Raw genomic sequence first — 15406 nt, 5'->3', positions numbered from 1 at the left:
TTAGCATTCAGTCACTGCAAGCAAAAGTTCTTGTAACTGATAGTCAGTGATGTCTGCGTAGCAAAGCTGCAAGATTCACAATTGAGAAGCTCTGCTGTAGATATCTCAGAAAACTCTTCCATGAGGGATGTTTTTCCTGTATGCATCCTAAGTAAATATTTTTACCTTTGCCTTTATGAATTTGATGCAAGACTGGAACAGAAAGTCATAGCAGAACTCTGTGGCATTGACAGCGTATGTTTTTTTAAGTAGAAAACATGATAAAATGAAGTTTTTGAACAATTTCCCCAGTGTGGTTGTACTGAATGCTTAACAAGAAAAGAAGCAGCTGCAACCCGTTCTAAAACTTGGATTTCTAACTAAAACTTATTATGCACTCTCCCTTACTCTTTACTGAACTCCTCAACAAAGCATTACTTGGCCTGGTTTCAGTAGCATCCCAAAGGAAGCCACTTTTGAAAAGATTTCAGTAGAACATGTGGCTAAATATTATTGCCTTTACATCTGTATACAGTTCGCAATATAGGCAGTGATTATCATTCATCTATGTATAACCAAGGAAAACAGCTGGCTTCATCTTTCATTAGAATTAATGTATATTTAATGCTTGAGGAAAGGAATGGGTTGTTTTTCTTGAACTAAGCTTTTAGTATAATAAAATTACTTGAGCTGTAACAGTATTATGGTTTGAGGGTGCTGCAGTGAGAACAGTAAAACAGTATAAACCAGACTTGGTTAATGTAGATCATGACAGTATGGACTTTAGTATGATCTGAGGCCATTTTTGCATGAGTCCCCAAATAACATCAACTACTGTAGCATCTTTGATATTGAATATATAATATTCTCTGAAGGGTCCCCAATTGCTAGAAAGTGCTGAGATCTTCCAGTCCAAATGTCTTTGGAGAAGTATGTGTCCACTTAAACCAGCAGGTGTAGGAGGTATCTGAACTCCCATCATGAGTTCACAGCCACCATTTAACCTCTGCTGTTGTTGGTCAGAATTCTACCAGCCCAGCTTTGTTCTCTGAAGAACACAGAGAACAAAAGAGAACTACATCCATATTCTTCAACCCTGTGCCATCATTCCCATGTTAGGGAGACTGAGGAGGATCAGGGTGCAAGGAGCCTTCAGACTTTCACCCAATGGAAGAACTGAATTTCTCAACCAAACTATTACAGTGTGAGCAGCTAGGTTTGGGTTTAATGAGTATAAATCAGTCTTGTTGAGGAGGGCTACTATCAGGCTAAAGAGATGTTTTTTTCTTATTCCCACTTCCTTATTTATCTAGAATTTCATTTTCTCTTTGATTTCTCATCATTCTTGTGTGTGTAGCCAGATATTTACATCTCCGAACAATCATAGAATATCCCAGGTTGAAAGAGACACTCAAGGGATTATTGAGTCCAGTTCCTGCCTTTGCACAGAACTGCCTTGAGAGAGAAATAGTATTGCTTATACATTAGCATGCACTGAAATGATTTTGACTTCAGTTTGTTGTATGAGAGCGTTCTATATTTGCACTTTTCATTCTGAGTCCGCTGTAGCTTTAATTACATTTCAGTAATCTTTTTGAAAATTACTCTCTGTAATAAATAATTAATTAAAACAATAAATAAGTAATTGTAGGACTTATGCATATGTTCTCCTCTCGGGTCTCTGCAGCTCCATTTTAATTAAGGCAAAGATCTCTATTTGAATAAATGAATGATAATAGGATTTTTTTATATATATATAAATTCATATAAATTCCTTCTGAATTGTTTTTACATGGAGAAAGTTTATTAAAGAGAATGGAGTGATCCTGATCGATTTTTGGTACTTGGCAAGTGTAATTTATGTTCTTTTAGAAATCTAATTTTCTAGATTAGTGAATCACATCTGATACTGCAAATGAGAAAATGTTTATTACTTGGACTACATACCATGGAAAATAATATGAATGACATAGATATTTTTCCTGGGTCAGCATTCTGGTAGTATTACTGCCTAGTATGCAGCAACCATACGATGCTTCTGAGTTCTATGCTTGTATTTAGTCAGAGTTTTGTTTCTTTTTAGCAGAGCAAAAGGATTACTTATAAGATACAGCAATATCACCATGGTGTAAATTTTATCAAACGCATCTTCAAGAATTTTCACTTGTTTCTTTACAAAACTGGTTGCAAGAAGTAGCAGATGTACTCAAAAGAGGTAAAAATCAGAGAAGAGAATCAGAAATTGATCTCTTCCCTACTTAGTAGATAGTTCTGTTGTATCTTGCTTTTAAGAAGTCTGTCTTACCTGTGTTTTAAAGAATATGTTGTGTTTTTTTCAGATCAGGTTGGCTATTTTTTTAATATTGTAAGTTTTAAAGGCAGTACTATAGCATAACATGAACATGAACGTGAACATGAGCCGACAGTGTGCCCAGGTGGCCAAGAAGGCCAATGGCATCCTGGCTTGCATCAGAAACAGCGTTGCAAGCAGGAGCAGAGAGGTAATTTTTCCCCTATATTCAGCACTCGTGAGGCCGCACCTCGAGTACTGTGTCCAGTTTTGGGCCCCTCACTGCAAGAAAGATATTGAGGCCCTGGAACGTGTTCAAAGGAGAGCAACAAAGCTGGTGAGGGGTCTGGAACACAGGCCATATGAGGAGAGGCTGAAGGAGCTGGGAATGATCAGCCTGGAGAAGAGGAGGCTCAGGGGAGACCTCATTGCTCTCTCTAACTTCTGAAGGGAGGTTGTAGTGAGCTGGGGGTCGGCCTCTTCTCTCGTGTCATTAGTGATAGGACCAGGGGGAATGGCTTCAAGCTACGGCAGGGGAGATTCAGGCTGGACATTAGGAAGTATTACTTTTCAGAAAGGGTGGTCAGGCACTGGAATGGATGCCCAGGGAGGTGGTGGAGTCACCGAGCCTGGGGGTGTTCAAGGAAAGGCTGGATGTTGTGTTGAGGGACATGGTTTAGTGGGAGCTATTGGGAATAGGTGAACGGTTGGACTGGATGATCTTTTAGGTCTTTTCCAACCTTGGTGATTCTATGATTCTATAACATCTACACCAGAAGCTGTTGTGGGGTTTTTTTTGTGTTTAAATATCAGAAACAGGCTGCCTTTGAGCTAATTAACCCTGGGTAAATTATCCAGTAGAGAGCTCAACACTTCTGCAAGTAGATTCCTTGAGTCTAATTCAGATATTCTGAGCTGTTGCACAGCTTTTTTCTGAGAAAGTCTTTCTGAGAGGCTGAAGAACCACTCTTACAAATAATTCTGTTTAATACCTCTGAACAGGAAGATTGAACGACCAAATCATAGGATCTCAGTTGAGAACATGACTTCAAATCCTTATCTCAGTGCTAAGACAATGTTTTGTTCAGTTATAAGATCATTTTTTAGCTATTGTTGCAGTCACTCCTGCTTGTTTCCTATTACTACCATGCACAGCAATGTGCACACAAGTGAAATGCAAAGGTGCTTGTTAGTACATCCTTTCTGCTAATGAGCTGAAATGCAAGGCCATGGCTGAGCTGTTATCTGGTTATGTTTTCTTTTCAGGATGGGAGATCATTAGGTCTTGGTCATTAGACATATCCAGTTAAATGGTATGGTGTGGTAAAGCCCTTCTGCTCTCATGTGCTGTTTGCCACTGAAGTCTCCATTCAGCCACTGGTTGTGATCTGTCTGCTACTGCTAATCAAAGACTTGAGCTTACGCTTAACTTTATGTGTTTCCCAAAGTACTTAGAAAAGGTTATCTGGAAGTCTGGTGTAATACTTTTATGAACTGGGGCAGAAAGAAGTTGTGGTGTCCTCCTTCCCTCCTGAGCACAAGGCACGTTTAATTTTAAGATATGTGAAGAATATATTAAAGGGTTTTTTTTTCATTTTTGATTTATTTTTCTTCTCTCAAAAACTGAAAATCTTTCTTTATTCTGCCTTAATAACTTTGTAACAGCTGGTCTTCTGTGATTATTCAATATATTACATTTATATTATTATCTATATCATCAACCAGAAGCCCTTACTGTAAAAATTTGACATCTATCAAAAGTTCATACAACATAGTGATGATGAAGAATCTTCAGGAGAATAATTCATACATACAAATCAAAGAGATTTTAATGATTTTACATTTTGAAATGAGCACATGAACATTTAGCTCTTTTAACAGGGCTTCATTGAGCTGACAGGACATAGATAGGATCAAAGGAAAATAGGACTGGACAGTATTTCTAGAGAACAGTTTCTCAATTCCTTTGCTCCAGAGTTAGATCATCTTGACAAATGTTTACCTTTAATTAACCTTCAATTTTGGTGTTTTTTTCTGTCATCTTTCCAGTAGCTCTTTGTCTTTACGCTATTACTCCTGAAGCTGAACAGATTTCTAGAGCTGCAGCTCTTTCCACTAAATGCAGTAGAAGAAATATTTCACACATCCTGCAGCAACACTCCTATTTAGATATCTTGAAATAAACTTAGAAAAATATGCTTTGCTCAAAATATCCTTTGGTTTCATACTACTAAATCCAGTAAATAGCAAGGAGACAAACAGCTGGGGGGGTGTTGTGGGATTGTTCACAGCACTATGTTGATGAAATGTTTTTTTTTTACACTATGCAGTTGCAAGCATACAGTTTTTGGTGATTGATAGCTCAATCCTATGCGCCTAATTTGAGATGACATTTGAATTTAATTAGTGGTGATGGTTTTGTGTTCTTTCAAATAGGGAAAGCTTCTTCTTTCCTGCTTCTGCCAGGTTTTTTATTTCTTTTGTTGGTTTGTTTTTTAATTCCCTCTCTTGTTGGTGGCTTCTTTATGAAAGAAGAGAAAGAGAAAAACTGATGCTTATGAAATAACCTGTAACAAAATAGCTTCAAAAGAAGAAAACAAGTGGGACCAAACTCTTCTAGGCTATGCAGAGAGATTAAAAAAGACAAAAAGTTTTCAAAATAGTCATTGATTTAAATGGTCAGCTTTCTAAATGATAAAATTTCTGTGCTTCTGTTGATTCTTGTATCTCCATTTCCCATGGAATGGCTGACAGAGCAGAAGTGGAAGCGGTGCTTTTAGGGAAGAATGTACTTCTTTATGCAGTAAATCTGTGGGGATTATGCCCTTTGATTTCTCTCATGCTCAGACATGCAAAGTTTTCCTCCTTGGTTAATGTAAGATATGGGATAGAAACAATGATTGCAATAAAGAGTTGAATGAGGCGTGGGGTGAGGGGGTAAAACAGTTTAAGTTGTGAAGTAGATACCAACAATAACATATAAATGGAAGAGAGAAAGTGAAAGATAATAAACAGAGATTAGAAATAAAATGCTGTCACTTTAGTAACAATAAGAGGCAAACCACTGAAAGGAAGTCAATTTTCAGTCTCGACATTTTCACACATCTAAGCATCTTTCCAGAAGTGTCTTGATTGAATGAATTGTGTGAACCAAGGTCTTGATCGAATGAATTGTGGGACTTGTGCAATGAAGTCAGCCAGCTGCAGATGAGGTAACATAGGTAGCTGAGCAGGTAAACTGATGTCAGTGAGCAAACAGCCTTCCCTGGTCACTGGTTGGCTTCGAAGGTAAAACAAGCAGCTAACACAGGCTAACAAAGCATTTCCACTGGTCAACATATCTGGGTTCCTCACATGATATAAAAGAGTTTGCAAACTCAAAGTAATCATGGTGGGAAGTAATTGTTCCTGATTTCTCTCCCTGTCTCAGTCTCCACTCTTTCTGGAGCTGTCAAGCCCTTCACACTGCCAGCTATGTCCAGGGCCATTGCAGTCAGCAGGTGTCTCCCAAGATAGCCTTGTCCATGTAGTAATCCTCATGATGTCCAGGCTTATGTCACACTGTAGGCCAATATAAGAAGCAATTAAAAGCTTTTCATATTCATGAAGTTCTTTAAACTCTTCTCCTTTATTATCCTACCTGCCAGTTCCAACAGCTATTGCTGTCCGCGGGCTAACTTTTAACATCAGCTTTAATTGCCTCATCTTTTTTCTTCTTTCTGCAAAATGCATTTGCCTAAACGTATTTTATTCTTTATTTTCTGTATGTATGTGAGGTCAGTTCTGGTCACTTAGAAATATTGAATTACTAATTGGCATTTGAATGTACCATGTGGAATTTAATATTAACTTTTAGTCTCCTAACAGGAATATGTGGATTAAAATGTTGAAAGCATTACAGAAATGTGTAATTTTAATCAACTTCTGGTCATTACCATCACATTAGCATCATGATGAATCTTTGCTTTAGATGATGGACTGTATCCCAGTTTTGCAGTCTGTGGAAATGCAATAGCTTTTTGTTGGACTTGATTTTTGTTTTGTTGTGAATAAGAAAGCTCCAAAACTTTAAACAGCAGGATTTCATGAAAAGGGAATTCCTTTTCCCCAACTGAGGGTCAAATTCTGTTCTTTGTCACCTTGGTGAGATATACATGTCTTCTTGTCTTTTTTTGTAAGTGCAACTCAGCAACCATAAAAAAATGTGTATTTGATGATCTTGTACACATATATAAATTCCAAACAGACAGGCATCATGTCCATGACTTTTTCATTGCTACTTGAGTTTGACAACTATAGATCATACATAGCAAATTCTAAGCTACGTATCTTCACTGCTCTCCACTCTATGCAGTTCACCACATGTAAAAGACCATCATACAGTCTAGGAAATGGAGCTGTGCTGATTTTGTAACAGCAAAATATCTGGTCATCTAAGACTCAGACCTCTGTCTGAGTACATATGACACTGCAAAGAGGTTTAGTGATGCACTGGGTAAAACTGATGGTCTGTCTTGCCCACGGCTTGTCTCGCCCAGGGGCTCTAGTCCAGGTCAAACACCTGTGATACTTCCCCTTAATAGTCTCCTCAGCACTATACATTTTCAGCTGAGGGACTTCCCTAGCTGGATTTCTGTGAAGGTAATAAGTCAGTGTCTTTTCTTCTGTTAGTTAATCCAAAGACTCTTTAAAATCAAGTATTCAGCACCTACAGAATTCTTTTAGGAGGACAGCTACAGATCTGCTGTAATATAGTGGATACAGAGCAGGAAAAAAACGCAGAAAATATCATGCTGGCTTTCCTAAAGTATGGTGTGGATTCCCCAGCGTATTATATGCCATGTAGACAAGAGACTATCTCATCCCCAGAGCACTAGAATAAGATTAGAGAACAAGAAGGATGCAGATCAGAAATGAACACTTTAATTCATAATTATGTATAGGGAGAGTGTGCAGAAAGGCTGAAAAGAGTGCATTTTTCTGTATTGCTTACAGCTCCCAGATGAGACATTTGATAAAATTACTGTTACTAGACCATGGAATTTGCTGGAATTAGCAAAGAGGATTAAAAATCTACCTGAAGTTATCAGATGATAATAACTTTGGCAGGAATATTAAGCCTTTAATTCCAAGACTAAAACTAATCACTTGCCTACTCCAATTCATACCTTTCCATGATGTAATGGAGAAGTTATTTCACATCAACGAGGTTCTCACAGCTTCTTCAGAAGCACTAATTTCTCTGGCAGCTACTATCAGCTTCTCTCAAACAATGGGCTCTATAAATTTTGTTTGCTTATTTGTTTGTTTTTATTATTAAAGCCTTCTAAAGATGCTTAGGCTGGATATTAGGAAAAAGCTCTCTGGCACTGGCATAGGCTGCCCAGTGAGGTCATGGTGTCACTATCTCTGCAGAACTGTGGAGATGCAGCATTGAGGGATGTGGTTATTGGCCATGGGGGTGATGGGTTGATGGTAGGACTGGGTGATTGTAGAGGTCTTTTCCAACCTTAATGATTCTAGATTCTAAGCTGCATTTTAAATATTTTAAAAATATTGCAAAAGAGTTTTCAGATACATGCATTTAAAATTTTGGCAAAAAATCTTATGAAGTGAAAATGCCAAAACTCCCCCAGCTACTTTGCATTCATTACCAGCAGTGCAGAAGGTACTTCTCCATTAACTCTCAAATCAGAAACATGTCTTGTAGTTATTCAAAATCAATATAAAGAATCCACATTTTCATGTCACTATATATAACCTATGCTGCAGGATAACAATCCGGAAAACCTATTTAAAGACTATGAGTGTACTATTGCTATTAGTACCTTCCTGCAGTTTTGAAAATTAAATTTGTGGCTACATTTACAAAAATATTTTTGAAACCAACAGCAGAGGAAAAACCACCTGAACACTGTGTTCTTGGATTTGCTAATTTTGCTATTCCATGGCATGTTAAGTGCTTGGGACAAAGCACATCCTGGTGTATCCTTAATGATAATGAGTAGCAGTGATAACAATCCCACTTGGATTAACCATGGGATAGTGCAGCCAGCAGACCAGGGGCTGAAATGAAGAATCTTGTTTCCCAAACAGGAGCTGTAAACTAAATTCACCTCCACTGAACTCCTCTTAACCCTGGTCACAGATAGACAACAGGCACAGTGTTTGAGATCAAGAATGCTTTTACTGCTATATCAATTAAAGCTGTTTCCCAGCAAATTCAACTATCCACCTATGTATGTTTGTTGTTTTTTTTTTTTTTTTTGAAACAGTACCTCCCTACTTTCTCTCCCAGGGAATTATTTCATGGTCTAGAAGAGCAGATCTGCTACATCTTTTTGCAAATATCTTGCCATGTTCCCATTTGTATATATAAAGCATATGTATTTTAACAGTATAAATATAAACTTCTACTTTGTGAAGAGTAAGCGGATGGAAATTACAAGGAAGATAAATTTAGCAGAATGTATTGTTCAGCTTTATTATGGAGCATTATAAAGGCTTTGCACTGTGAAGCACAAAAGCATTAATTTCTTTGCATTGATGGAGCTGCATCTTATTTACAGAGATGTAAAGGAAAAAGAAAGTTAGCATTGGTTTCTACTGCAAGTATGAAAAATTAAGCCATGTCCTGTTATGATGTAAATCAGCCTAAGTACAGATTTAGACCAATATGCAGCATCTGCAGAGCTATCTGAAGAGCATTTTTTCCCCCATGCCTTTTAAATAAACAATTATTCTAAGACTTGAAGTTGCACTAAAAAGGTGCATTTATCTTCATTCTGAACTGTATCTAATAGCCTATTCCTCTTAATCATATTACAGGAAGACATACGAAGTTGAACCGTACCATTAATCACAACTAGGCACACAGTGTGCTAGTACAGAAGTTTTATTGCTCAGTCTAAGCTGGCATGTAATGCAAATAATTTTGACAACTTGAAAATATACTTATTTGATCAATTAAAAGCTTACTGCCAGTGCAATCTCATGATAAGTATTGATATAAGACTGATTAAATAGGAGTCATTTTTGCTTAAGTGAATATTTTCAGTTTTTTGCAGGAAAGGCATTTAGTGCCTTTAGCATCAGATCATACAAAGTTAATTGTGATATCGAAGCTACCAATATACAGAAAAATGTCTGCGTGCAGAGAGCATCTGTTTGACTGATGGAAGTCTGCTCATTGTCTCTCCTTCATTTCAGAGCAAGCAGAAGAGAGAATGAGATTTCCTGAATCACTGATTCAATTAAAAGCTTCAAGAGCCCTAGAAGGTGCTTTCTCTCCCCTCTGTTCTTGCTTTTCTTTCCTTTGACAAGATGCTGAGGAGAGGATATACCTTAGAAATAGTCTTTAATTTGAGGACTCAGAAAGCTACTAGTTAGCTTCTCAGCATTTTTCTCATAGTCTATATCGTGCATTAGGCACATGAACACGAAGCATGAGTGTGTTAATAAATACCAGTGCAAGAGATACAGAATTGTGCATGTGAACCAGAACTATGATTACTCAGTGAGTGATGCATGCAAATCACAAAGATAGAAAAACAGTTATTTTAGTTCACCTAGAAAATGGATTTGGGCTATTGACAAGGATTAAGTATTGATTTCAATATAAATTCAGACTACCAGATTTAGAAGTGCTCAAATTTAGTGGTTTACACTGGGATAATTTGAAGGCCAAAGTAAAAAATCATATTTAGTAAGCAAAACTAATTTCTCTGTCATTTTTTAGTATTAATGAAATATGAAGAAAATGAAGGTCCTGCCATTCACAGATTAGAAACTGAAAAGAGTTCTTGGATTTTTCAGTGTGAGTCTATTTCGCTAGCAAAGTAGACATAATAAAAAATCAAAGAGTATAGCTGATACAAAAATAAATCCATCATCTTTACCCTTTTAATGGGACATAATGAGCAGGTCGTACTGTGGAAGTAGAAAGCTAGATGTTGTTGGCACCAATTTGTAGTCCAGTGGTTTTCATCAAATGCTTCACTTTCTAAAATGTGATGATCAGAGAACATAAGAAATGCCGTATATGAAGCAATTTTCTATTATAATGTCACATGCTTTGAGGCAATCCTGTTGCCTACTGTCCCTCCATTATGAATAGAGTCTCTGAGCTCATTAGCCTCTGGATTTCTATAGGATAATCGCATTAAGGATATTTCCATTCCACGAAACAATTGTTGTATTCTAGTTGTCTAAATCAACATTTAAGTACCTCTCTTTGATTGACTTACAGTGGTGCTGGATAATGTACCTTCCCTGGTGCAGCCATGTGCTATCCAGGAGGCAGACCCCCAGTCCGGGGGGAAATGAGAGCATGTGGCTGAGTGCTTTGTTGGATATTGGCCATGAGTGAGAAAATGAAAAAAGGGTGTTTTGTTTCTCCCTTTGGTGAGGATCATATGTAATGGTCAATGATTTTCAAAAATTCATAGCTCTGTGCTATGCTGGATGAGCAAGCAGTGTCTAGTTATAAAGATACGCTATTCATATCCTGCCACAAGAACAGGGCTAGAGAGAATAATGCACAATATTATACAAGAAAACTAGTAAGTAAATGAAGTCTAAAGGTTGAACTGTTGATAAATTTGAGCTCTGTGATTATGTCTCCCATTACACAAAAAAATCTGTCAAATAGATTCAGTATCTGATTAGTATCTGTGAACTGACGTCCTGGTCTGAAGTTGCTAATTCAGCCTAACTTCTGGTTGCTCTGAAAATAGATTTGACAAGGACAAAGGGATTAATTTGCTTCCGGTGTTACACTTGTGCAGACCTGTCAGTTCCATTGGTCTAACAGGTTAGTGGTGCCATAATCAGGTTTTGAGGCTGGAAAATACAATAGATCCATGTTTCAGGAGTGTACGGGAAGTAGAGTCACAGCCTGAACCACTGATTGATCACCTGAAGCAAGGACTGAGTCAGCTGTGAGAGCGCAGGGGAAGGCAATTCAGCTGTGTGACCGGAAGGGGTGGAGCCTGGCTGCACCTCTCCTAGACCCCATTTAAGGGCTGACTGCCACTGAGGAGGGATCGTTTTTTGGAGATTCCTCCTTTTGGAGTTTTCTACTGTGAGCCTATGACACAGGTGAGCATTTTGTTTTTGATTGTCTCTTTCCACTATATTAATCTTTCTAATAGTAAACCTGTAAAATAACCATCCTTACTACTCCGCTCTTCTAACTGTACATTTATTAATTGTATAGAAGTAATAGAACAAGTGTATTTTTCAAGGACTGAAGATCAGGAGTTCATTTTTGCAGAACAGAGATATGTTTGTGCTACAGACTACCAGCAATGCATAGCAGAGGGTTTCTGTGTGTGAATAAAGGAATCTGTGTAACACAGCTGAGAAAAGCCTTTTGTTTAGGTACTAAATTTGCCTCTAGAGAAGGAAAGAGGATGTATTGCTTTTGGAAAATTTTAAGGTGTTTATAAGTTATGTAATGCTGAAAGCCACTGGCTCAAACTCAATGCGAGTTGGTTTAGGAACCTGAGGCAATCTACTCATGGTAATGCAGAGCTTTCCCTTATTGTACATCAGGAAAAAATAGTCACTGGGTGAACTAGATTAACTGAAATTCACTTAGAAGGAGAAAGGACTCTACTTGAAATAGTTTAAAAAAAAAAAAATTAAAAAAAAAAGGCAAAACTATGGGGGAATCTGTGCTTCCTGATGGCAAATTGAATATTTTACATGTAGAAACTGTCATAGTTTCTTTGACTTTAATAAGCAAGGATGATCACTGTGTGTAAAGTATATTCTAGTTAAAAAACAAAAAAAATGCTGTATTTCCCAGGGCTTCAGATTTTCAGTCTTTCCCCTCCACAAATCAGTCTTTTGAACTGCAGATTAATTATTGTTTATTGGCTGGAAGAGCAGTAATACAGCATGTTTGAAAACATAACAGAAAAACTGGGGGCTTTTGCAGGAGCAAAGTAACCGTCTCCAACATCCCCAGGGAAGATCTACATAAGAGGTGAGGTAAGAATCAAATCCTTGTCCTGTGGGTGAGGCAGAATTGAAGGAGACAATGCAAAATGCAAAAGTTTGGCTTTCCTCACACCTCAACTGAGATCTGAAGACCTCTGCTATCTCTCACTGGGAGGCTTTAGCAGTGTCACACCAACGAGAGCTCCTCTGAGTCGTGACTCCCTGCATGCCTTGGGAAAACTGCCTGACTGCACTCTTGTTTATTTGGAGCCTGGCTTGCTTTTGTGAAGGAGATGGGTTTTAAAAAAAAAAAATATATGAGAAATGAGCTTTGAATGGAGGCCAGCAAACATCCTGAACTAATTCACTCCAAAAAGCCAGTGCTTCGGGGGGGGGGGGAGGTAAATCTATTCATAGCCTTTAGCAAACATTTTAAACAACTAGCAAAATTCAATCTGTTTTCGGATTCATATTCTCCTGTCCTTCCTACTTGTGTTCTGTACTTCTTTAATGCAATTGGCCACATCACCCTGAACTTGCACCTGATATATCTCAAAATGGGTTTCTGATGTTCCTAATGATGTAAATGAGATGGAAAGGAGAGCTCTAAGAGCCAAAAGCCACTCGTGACACTTGTGGGTAGTTCTGTTGCGTGTTGCAGTGATAGTTCTTTTCTATGGCCACTTGAGGGAGCTGCTAGGAAGAGTGTGAAAGAGCTGGGTTGGGTTTGACACTACAAAGACATAGCGGATGAGAAGACATTTCCTTTAGGATCCCACCTTTTGAAATTTTACAGATATGTATGATTTTTACACTACTCTACATCCATTCGAATTTCTCCAAAGTTGCATTTTTTTACCTGTATCATTCTGAATTACATCATCGCATGTGGATCTATTTTACAAAACTTATGTAATGCTGATAGCAGGTTTGGTTGTTATTGGAAGTGAAGCCACTGTTTCAAATATCTGAGCAAATTACGCTGAGGGGCTGACCCTTCTGGCTGCAAAAATGTGAGATTTGTAATAGTATATGGTAAAGGAATTCTTTTAAACTTTCTTGCCATGCTATTCCACTTGCAAAAAGTAATCTCACCATATAATTTAAACATTAAACCATTCAGCATAACCTAAATCTGTGTAGTTTGCTTGTCAATCAGGATGACTGCATACTCCAGTAGAAGTTTTAGATATCATAGCAAAAACTACCCTTTGGATCATTGAAGCTTGGAAAATTGTTACCAAGTAGTGTGTAGGGCTCCAATTCTGAGGCAAATCTGTTTGTGCCGTGAGGCACTGAACCCAAGGGCATAAGAACTTTGCTATGTGGTCTGATCAAAAGGCAGATTATTCAGAATCTGGACAAAACTTGGGCCCAAGCACTCACATGATCAACGAATTGGGTGAAACGAGTCTGTGGGAAGAAGAATTTCTTGATATTTTCAGCTTTTTCCATCTGAGTTCCCAAACGTTATTATTTTTGCCTGCGGAATCTCAGTGAAACTGCATTTAGCTGTTGGTGCTGGTAGAGATCTGTGTTCTTGATCTCATAATATGCCTCTTTCTGCCACATTAAATTGAACCCTGTGAGCTGTCAACCCACTGCAGAGCTAACCACCCAAGGAATCCGAGAGGTCTTTCTGATGTGTCAGATTTTGTTGTCCTTGTCCTTCACAATATCAATCTTTAAGAATGTCAGTCTCTCAGAAGAAATGCTATTTAATAAATATTCATACAATCCATACAAGTTTAGATTTCATTTATTGCTTTTCTTTTTTAATCTCTCTGCAACTTTTCAGACTTTCTTCAGCTTTTGAAATGTAAGTTGACAAAAAAATGCCAAGTCTGATTTCCAAACCTCTCCAACAGTGTCTAATTTTGCACTGGAGAAAGGGAACTTTATAATTCAGTGTAAAAAAAAAAAAAAAAAAAAAAAAAAAAAAAAAAAAAAAAAAAAAAAATCTGGAAAATTATAAATTTCTAAATTAAAATCTTCAAAATATCAAAAACAATGTGCTTTTCATTGAAATCCAAAAGAATGGAAGATTACAGAGGGGACAAAACTGCTGTCAACTGTTCTTTCTGTAGGTCTCTTCAGAAATTCTCAAAAAGACATTTTTCCTATGAAGGATTTGATGAAAATTCATTTTTGACACATTACATCTTTTTATTCCTGTTTTGTTCAACAGACATTTTCTAGATGTGTCCATTTGCTGCGGCACCTGATTTTAGAATTATATCAGCTTGTGAGCCTCCGAACAGAAACTTGGCAGAGAAGATGGTGTTTTTCAGCAGCCAGAAATATTTGTTTCCCCTTACACAATTTTCCCGGGTGGACTGAATCCACCACTACACCCTATTTTCTACCCTCCAAGAGGCCCAGGACAGAACTGAGAAAACTCACATGTATGCAATGGGGTCATGCAATAGCTAGGGGAGCTCTGGGTGTAGACTGAAGGAAGAGATGAGCAGAAACTGAACTACAGCTTTTCTGAGGCACTTCAGCAGCAATCCTTCATGAAAGCATAAGCTGTTTTGAGCTGTGGCTTTCTGGTTGTGGATCTAGTTTTTTTTTTTTTTTTTTTTGGTTTTTTTTTTTAGTTATTATTTTATTATTTTTGTGCAAGGGAAATACCTTTGTGTGCTAAGCAAGCATTGAAAAAAAATAATAGGTGCAATTCTTATGACAGGTAGCTGTAATTCTTTTTTTCTGTAAACACGTTCCAGTAATGTTTACAAATGCTCCTAACTCACGCTTGGATATGTATGAAAATTAATATAAAACACTGCTATGATTGGAAATAAGAAAGTCACCTGCTGGCTGTTTTTGCACATCCGTGGGGCAACCTGATCTGGTGCCTGGTTTAGTGGTCAGCAAACCTGCCCATGGCAGGGGGTTGGAACTCAATGATCTTTGAGCTCCCTTCCAGCCTAAGCTATTCTATGGTTCGTATGGGAGAGGCCAGTGCTGACCTAGTGTCAAGACCAGCACCTGTGCACACTGTAGGCATGGTCATGGTGGGTAAACACTAAGCTCTGATCCTTGCTGTCCACGTTCTGTGGATAAATGAGGGATTTCGCACTCAACAGTCATCAAACCACAGGTATTATAGACATTTAACTTACTGTACTTCTTGTGATTTCTGCATTGCTTCTCTGTGGGGTATGCTTGGGCTTAATTAATACACCAGAG

At 37.8% G+C, this 15406-nt stretch overlaps 1 long non-coding RNA gene across 1 annotated transcript; it reads left to right on the top strand.

Annotated features, from left to right (window-relative positions):
• The first annotated feature begins 11323 nt into the window (after window positions 1–11323).
• LOC122175875 lies at window positions 11324–14898 on the top strand. The gene is made up of 3 exons (XR_006177541.1): window positions 11324–11368; window positions 12213–12260; window positions 14403–14898. It is a non-coding gene; the product is annotated as an uncharacterized LOC122175875 (long non-coding RNA).
• Window positions 14899–15406: the final 508 nt, after the last annotated feature.

This window comes from Lagopus leucura, unplaced genomic scaffold (assembly GCF_019238085.1).
Source record: "Lagopus leucura isolate 7727_CA_CO unplaced genomic scaffold, USGS_WTPT01 Super-Scaffold_741, whole genome shotgun sequence".
Classification (NCBI taxonomy): Eukaryota; Metazoa; Chordata; class Aves; order Galliformes; family Phasianidae; genus Lagopus; species Lagopus leucura.
The sequence above is the reverse complement of the archived record's forward strand: the minus strand, read 5'-3'. Positions and strand labels throughout refer to the sequence as shown.